The sequence below is a fragment of the Bos javanicus genome, chromosome 3 (assembly GCF_032452875.1).
Source record: "Bos javanicus breed banteng chromosome 3, ARS-OSU_banteng_1.0, whole genome shotgun sequence".
Taxonomy (NCBI): domain Eukaryota; kingdom Metazoa; phylum Chordata; class Mammalia; order Artiodactyla; family Bovidae; genus Bos; species Bos javanicus.
In genome coordinates, this window is record NC_083870.1 from 11,533,482 (window position 1) to 11,541,987 (window position 8,506).

The following is an 8,506-nucleotide window of genomic DNA, read 5'->3' on the forward strand; positions in this document are numbered from 1 at the left end:
TCCCTGGGATTCTCCAGGCAAGAACACTGGAGCGGGCTGCCATTTCCTTCTCCAATGCGTGAAAGTGAAATTGCTCAGTCGTGTCCGACTCTTCGCGACCCCATGGACTGCAGCCTACCAGGCTCCTCCGCCCATGGGATTTTCCAGGCAAGAGTACTGGAGTGGGGTGCCATTGCCTTCTCCGCCCTACAAAACTCTGGCAAATTTGCCAAAACTAATAAATTTACATTATCATTAAAGTACAAATTTGTTCAGACTTCACCAGTTTTACCACTATTTTTCCACTATTTTCCACAAGCCATTCCACACCAATACTGTAAAGACTCCTCTTTCAAATGTCTCATGCCTCCAAGACAAGGTCCTGCCTATACTGGTGAAAAGCAGAATGAGAGGGTAGGAATGAAAAGGTGAAATTTTACCTCCTATTGCTCCAAATTCCTAACAACAATTTCTTGTATTTAACAACAAATATCCTAAAATTATATCCCTAAAGCATAGAAAACACACCTTGAATCTAGAGGTAAGATTTCTGCAGACCTAAGAGCAACAAAGGTCCATCCACCAAAATACAGGTCAGCTGCTCAAGTGAGCTGTTATCTAATTGCTGCCTGAGGGCTGCTTCTGTGTGCCAGCTTATACAGTCTGAGTGGTGGTCACAATACCTAAAGATGCTAAACCAGGCAGAGGAACCTGAAGCAAATGAGCAGGCCATGATGTTACTGTGGTTTTGGTTTTTTTTAATGCTCTGATATTAACCAAGCAATAAACATTAACAATGCATCTAAAAAAGACAAGAATACTTTGATTTACTTGTTTATGCATTTGCTCATTTATCGAGTTCCTTCTGCTTGCACCCATAACAGTCCTTTACTGTCTATTCACCAATGAAATTGTCATCCCCTATCCAATCTTATCCAAAACCTGGAAATGAGTTTTAACTCAGAAACCTGATTGGCTTAATTTTGTCTAGGATTCATGGATTCTTGAAATTGTAAAGAATCTTAAAAGATTTGTAAGAAACATTTTTACAGCAAAAATTTACCTGCCTCTCCAGTCATTTGGACACAGAAAGACAAGCTTCTGAAACAGACTGATTGGCAAACCCATTGTATTTTTGCCTTATTGGCCCTTCCAACCACACCGCATGTTTTTGGATTTCATTTTTTCTGATGTTATTTTTATAGATTTACTGCTTTTTTGCTGTTGTCTATTTTTAGGTGGCGCCAGCAGTAAGAATCCAACTGCCAGTGCAGGAGACACAGGAGATACAGGTTCAAGCCTCAGATTGGGAAGATCCCCTGGAGGAGGAAATGGCAACCCACTCTAGTATTCTTGTCTGAAAAATCACATGACAAAGCACACAGAACACAGCTGTTGTATAATGTTGTGTTAATTTCTGTTGTACAACAATGTGAATCAGCCATAATTATATATATATAATTCCCTCCCTCTTGAGCCTCTCTCTCCCCTTCCATTCCCCCCAACTAGGTTATCACAGAACACCAGGCTTGACTTCCTGTGTTATACAGCATTTTCCCAGTAGCCATATATTTTCCTCATGGTAGTGTATATATGTTAATGCTACTCTCACAATTCATCACACCCTCCCCTTGCTCCCCCTACCCTGATGTGTCCACATGTCTGTTTTCTACATCTACATCTCTGTTCCTGTGCTGGAAATAGGTTCATCGGCACCATTTTTCTAGATCCCACCATTTTTCTAGATCCCATATATATGCATTAATATGCTGTGTTTGTTTTACTCTTTCTGACTTACTTCACTCTTTTTAACAGGCTCTAGGTTCATCCACCTCATTACGACTGACTCAAATTCTTCCCTTTTTATTTCTGAGTAATATTCCACTTGCAATGAGACCTATTTTCTTTAATGAGACATCAGTGGCTACAAACTGCAAGGCAGCCAAAATGGACAGAATTAGCCCAAGCATGTAAATAAAGAAACAAACTAAAAATGCAAGAATCAAATAGAAACAATAATGGTGACTTTATTAAAAGAACCTCAAACTAGAAACAAACCAACAGCCAAACAGTGGATGGATAACACACACACACACACATATAATTTCATGTATGAATATCATATTCATACATGGAATTCTATTGAGCATATTGAACAATAAAAAAGGATAGATATTAGTGCACTGATAAGCAACATAGATGACATAACCACAAGCTAGGTGGGAAAAAATGACAGCTACAAAGAGCATATACAGTTTGTTCCATTTTCATAAAATTACAAAGGACAAATCTAAACAACTAGTGTAAGACATGAAGTAGCTACAATAATACATAGTTGGTAATGGTTTAAGTGCAAATAGATTTGAGGAGTATTGGGGTAATGGAAATGTTTCTTATCTTGATTGTGATCATGTTTACATAGGTTTATATATTTTTCAAAATAATGGGCATGCACATCTAAAATAGATGTATTTTATTTTACATAAATTATACATCCATTGTTAATTCAATTTTTATAATGAAGCAGAAAAAAAAAAAAAAATGTGACCAGTAAAAAGGGCACAGGTTTAGAAAGTAAACTTTGCAAACTTCAAGAAAGTAGGAATAACCTTGGTTGCTTTCTCCCCCGCCAGTTTATGAGTTGAATGATTGTCTTGTATTCAGAGCTTAACAAATATTACTTGATTAGTGAATGAAATCTTCCCTGGTGGCTCAGACGGTAAAGAATCAGCCTGCAATGTAGGAGACCTAGATTCAATCCCTGGGTTGGGAATATCCCCTGGAGAAGGGAATGGCAACCCACTCCAGTATTTTTGCCTGGAAAATCCCAGGGACAGAGGAGCCTGGTGGGCCACAGTCTGTGGGGTCACAAAGAGTTGGATATGACTCAGTGACTTACACTCATGCAGTGAATGAAACTTAAAGGAACCAACATCTAGGCAGGGATATCTCAGAACCACTCTCTGGGGGACTTGCCTTCCATATACATCCTTTGCTTTGATCCTATCCTCATCCCTCTTGCTCTTACCTTAACCATTCAGTGATATATTTGGCCCATTGCCCTTCGTACATGGCCTGCACTCTTTCTCTCCTTGTGTTTGGAATAAGTTTGAAAGAGCTGACTAAATGTATTTAGAAAATAAGTGTGACAAAGGGCAAAGTTATATTTTTTCTATAAGAGTTTAGATAGAAAGTGAGGTAACTAAAGAAGTATGGAATTTCTTGCCCACATTAAAAAAGAGGGAAAAAAAAGGATTTAAACAAGACAGGGACCATCAGAGTTTCAAATAACAACAATGATGTCAGAAATGACTATAATGAGAAGTCTGTCGATATGACAACAAATCCAATTTGGATAAGGTTGCTTTGTCTTGGTTTGATTTTCATTGAGCACTTTGCATGTAAGAAAGTCAACTTTGTCATGACCATTGTCCCTAAGGAGCTTAAATATTAGAAGATGTACAAAGACCTAAGTAGCTGTAATTCAGGGAAAGAAGTAATGTATACTTGTAGCAGAGCACAGCTGAAGCACTGTCTGGATTCAGACCAGGGAGAGACTCCTTCCTCCTTATGGATCAGGGAAGCCTTCTGGAGGATATGGCATCAGAAACGGGCTTTGAAGGTTGAGTACTACTAACAAAATTTAGATTACAAGGAAGGTATTCCATGCAGAGTTACAGAAATTAAAATAGCTTGCATTAACAAATTATTATAAAGTAGAAGCAGAAAAAAAAATGGAGAAGAGAAACAGTGGCATCACTATGTTCTCTTAGGCTTCTGGGCTGTTGGGTACTCATTCAGATTGGTAAGGCATGGTGAAGAATCTCGTGGGATGTCTTGATATGAACTGTGAAACAAGAGAAATGGGGAGAAATTCTAAATAAGATGGAAATAGTGGTTGAGGAAGAGGACAGAGGTCAAGAGAAAAAAGCTAAGAGAAGTAAAAATGAAATGGAACATAACATAAGAAATTGCAAAGAGAGGAGAAATACAAAAAACTCACCAGTGCTTCCTAATCCATAATGCAAGGATCATCAAAAGCATTAGGGGCACGATCACTGCCAATGATATCAAGTTCATGGAAAGATGATGCCCTGTGAATATTAGAGAGACACCTAGATGTCATAATAAACCCACTGCCAATTTTGCTCTATCTATTGATTTGCCTGCCTTAGCATACAAACTAGGCATAAGTCCCATCAATTATCTTATTTAGCCACTTTATTCTCATACTTGTTGGGAAGGATTCTTCACCTCCGCACTAAGCTCTTATATCTGAGTGTCCCTCATATTCCATTTCTGCATTTCTGTAATCATCTCTATTAATTCCTTCTTAATATCTCTCTCACTTAGTTCTGCCATCATCAAACTTTCTTTTGCCCTGATTTCTAGGCTCAAGAATCACCTTTGCACACTTAAAAATTCCATCTTACTTATCCCAGTAGAGAAAGATGTCCTGGTCTCCTAGACTGCTATGCCTCACCTGGCAAGAAAAGCCAGTTGCCTCCTCAGCCTCCACATGCATGATCATGTGAAGATCCCATCAACATTGGGCAGAACATGACCCTGCTAAGTTCCTGGCTGCTCCTGTTCACCCCATATCCATGTCACCAAAACAGGCTTTGGGTAGAAGCCAGAGACGTGACAAGCTAGCAGTAGCTGACTTGACCCAAGGATGGGGCTACTCGTCAGCCAAGCCTCTGGTCTCACTGGAAAAGGCATTAAAAATACTCATATGAGGACTCTGACAGACAGTTTAGGGGCAAAATATCCACAGTAATATTAAAGTTCCTCTAGGAACTTTTGCCCAGCAACCCCTCTCCCTCTTGAACTATCCCTTCCTAATTTTGAAAGGAATGGTAGAAAGGAACAAGACTTATATAGAAAGATCTTAGAAAAGGGGGCTGTACCAACCTTGCCTCTAGAGATACATCTTGCCTGCATTGAGGAGACCCAAGAGAAATTGGGGACAGATGTTGCTGATGAGTTTATGCACTGTTTCCTTGATGCCTTCATGCTGATTGATTAGATCACAGACACTCTGGGCCCCACCCTTACCCTCTGGAGATGGTACCCATGACATGGTTTGGAAACTCAAGAAATCTGACCCTTGATAAGCTGCCTGAAAAAACCCTTTTGTGGTTTCCCTAGAATGCAGCTCACAGTCAACTCTCACCTGTAATTCAAAGGGATCTGGGAAGAGGGAGGAAGAAGAAAGAGAAATTAATGAAAAAAATGAGAGGAACTATATGGGAACCTGAGACTTATTTTTTAAAATGTAGAGAAAGAGATGGTTTTATAAGTGTATAAGGGTGAGTCAATGATATATTCAATCAGGAACAGGGAAGGGAAGAATTGGTGGGATTGGGAAAAGGGCATAAGGGACAAATGCCAAGAACTGAGGGTTTGATTTGAATAAGTTGGAGGGTAAATGATAAGTGAGGTTCATGGTATAGGTTAGGGGAGGGTGAAGAGGAACTCATGTGAGGGAGGGGAGAGAACAACATTCCTAGGTGCATGAAATGAATCATAATGGTTGTTGGACTATGGACATAGACTTAAAGTAACTGAGTAGAAGAAGAGATGATATTTTAAGGGAGTCAATATTATAGAGCCCAGTAACTACTATCCTTTCCTATCTCCTGAATTCAAATCCAAATGAGATAAAGATAGAGAGCAATTGATATATGGATCAAATTGTCAACTTCACTTCTGATAAATCTTCTAGATGATTTCCCTTAACTGTATAATCCAAGTAATGTTGCTGGTATTGAAAACCAAATGAAGTAGACTTATTTACTCTTATAAATGGATTATTTGTGTCCCCTCTAAACTCACATGTTGAAACCCCTACCCCCAAAGTGGTTATACTTGGAGATAATGACTCTAAGAAAGTAGAGTTAAATGAGGTCTTAAGAGTGGGGTCTTATATGAAAAGACACAGAGTGAGTTCCCTCTTCCTCCTTTCTCCCTCTCTCTCTCTGTCTCTCCTCACATGCACTGAGTAAAGGTCATCTGAAGACATATCAGGAAGGTGGCTATCTACAAGCAAGCCAGAAAGAGAGCCTTCACAAGAAATCAAGTTCTCTTGTATTGCTAGTCTCATGAACTGTGAGAAAGTATGTCTGTGGTTGAAGCCACCCAGGCTGTGTGTTTTCCTCTGCAGCCCAGGCAGACTAATACACTTACCTAGTCCAAGAAGTGCTAGAAAGCCTCTAAGCAAACCCTCCCCAAGGGTCTGGTCGAGTCAAGGGATGAAGGAGGAAACCAGAACTGACACTTGTGAGAGCAGCTTGACTCCAGAGGCAAAGGGCAGAAAGAAGCTGTTGAGACATATCACAGACCCAGTTTCTTTCCTAGACTCACCAGTGAACTAATTCTATTTCTTATTTTCATAAGAAAGAATAGGACTGAGAAAAGAAATTAAAAAATATTTAAGGAATTCTCCTTCAGAGGAATTAGAAGGTGTCATCCAATTCCATGATAATAATATTCAGTCAATCTGAACAGAAAACTAGTAATGCACACTCTTTGCAAACCTCTCTCTCCTGACTGACTCCTCACAGTCACCACTGCATTTCTCTCCATAATCTGTAAAATCTGCCTCTTTATCTCTAACCCTACTATCATTTAGTCCGTACTTTCATCATGTGTGACTCACGTCATTGCCATAATCCCTTATCTAGACAATGCAATCCAAATCCTCTCCCTCTCTGTTCAGCACTCTGATTCAGAGTTGCTATGTAAAATGCACACCTGATCTTGTCAAACTCATAATTAAAATACTTCAATTGCCTTCATGAAAAATAATCCAAACTCCTACATATGCCAGTATTATACACAAAGGCTCATATTTTAATATATCATTCCCCAAGAAAAAGGTTGGAGGAAGTGGAAGAAGTAGGATTTGTGAGAAGGGAAATTGTACCAGTGAACAATTTGTACCAGTGAACAATTATTAACAGAGATCCAAGAGCCTGAAAATCTCCAATAGGGAGAGAAAGAGGTGGTTATATAGGCCCTCTAGATACACATGATCCCCAAAGAATAACCTGAGATGGCTGGAACATCTCCTGATTAGAATCCAGCCTGTCTGAGGGCCCTGCCTTTTCTGGGGGTGTCAGTGCTCTTCCTCTGTCACCCACCTTCCCCAGGATCCCTCTTTTCACTCTATTGGTGCTCAGGTTATAGATGTGCTCACGCTCACCTTTGCCTGGGCTCTTACCTGGCCCTCCACCAAGCTCATGTCAGCAAGTGGTTCCCCCCTAGGGATCACTGTCCTCAGCACTCCACTGGCATGTGTCCACCCCACAGTGTCACACTCTACTCCATCATCCCCTCTCTGCCAGCAGAAACTTCACCCTCTGCCCACTTTCCTGCTCAAGAAACCCCACTATTTCTCAGAGTCACATGCCTTTCCCTGAAGATTCATTTCCCCATCAGCACTTCTTCATGTGATTCTCTCCCCTTCCTGGTTCCCAGCAGCAGTCTCAGCTTCTGTTCTGGGTCCTCCTGCCTCTCATATCTGCAGCAGTGAAAAGTCCCATCCTGAGATCTAGGATAAACCCCTTACTAGAATGCATTGATTACTGTCTTCGGTCTCAGTTTCTCCCACTGTAAAATGATTGGACTAAAATAATTTTATATTCTCCAGTTCTGTTTCAATTTTAACATTCTTTGAGTTGGTCTGTGTTCATATTCATCTTTATTTACATAGTTTTTCCAGCTCTGCCTCCTGGTCCTCATTTCTTACTTACTTTATTATGACTCCATAATGTTCTCTATTTACCTTTAATCTGAGTGCCTAGGGTCCCATCTCTATTTTATCAGCACTCCTCCCTAATTTCCCTATCCATTCTTTCTAAACTCTGCTCACCACCTCAGTTAAATTTGAAAGCCTAGAGTATTTCCACATCACTTGACCCTTCAATTTCCATGCTTAAATATGTGCATGACAAGTAAGATGCTTTTTTTGCAAGATTGAAGCCAGGAAAGAATAACAACAACAACAAAAACTACTATAAAAATGTAGATATTCTGGATAAAGTATAGTTTTATAAATTATTTATTCAACATATGCTCACCTCATAAGATTAAAGAAATTGTTCAGAAAACAATCAAATGAGACATTGGAAATTAGAGCTGGAAATGAACATTAACACTTGAACTTCCCAGAGTGTTGTCAAGGGTTGATTCCCAAGGGCTTTGGCTACACTAGCCATACAGATGATGAGGTAGTCTTGAGACCTCCAAAAAAAGATACAAGTTGGGCATGAGATTGTCTATTTTTTTAAAATAATTTTATTATTATTTTTTATTTTTTAACTTTACAATATTGTATTGGTTTTGCCATATATCTACATGAATCTGCCACAGGTATACACGTGTTCCCCATCCTGAACCCTCCTCCCTCCTCCTTCCCTGTACCTTCCCTCTGGGTCATCCCAGTGCACCAGCCCGAAGCATCTGGTATCGTGCATCGAACCTGGACTGGCGACTCATTTCATATATGATATTATACATGTTT

The 8,506-nt window shown here is 39.8% G+C and overlaps 1 long non-coding RNA gene across 5 annotated transcripts; it reads right to left on the reverse strand.

Annotated features, from left to right (window-relative positions):
- Positions 1-1,973: 1,973 nt before the first annotated feature.
- LOC133238800 (uncharacterized) lies at positions 1,974-7,394 on the reverse strand. 5 transcript variants are annotated; one of them, XR_009733641.1, is made up of 4 exons: positions 7,205-7,375; positions 6,169-6,302; positions 3,983-4,073; positions 1,974-3,826 (listed from the first exon to the last, which is right to left on the reverse strand). It is a non-coding gene; the product is annotated as an uncharacterized LOC133238800 (long non-coding RNA). The 5 variants fall into 5 exon arrangements; XR_009733639.1 differs by having other exon boundaries at positions 7,187-7,375; XR_009733637.1 differs by lacking the exon at positions 6,169-6,302 and having other exon boundaries at positions 7,205-7,394.
- Positions 7,395-8,506: the final 1,112 nt, after the last annotated feature.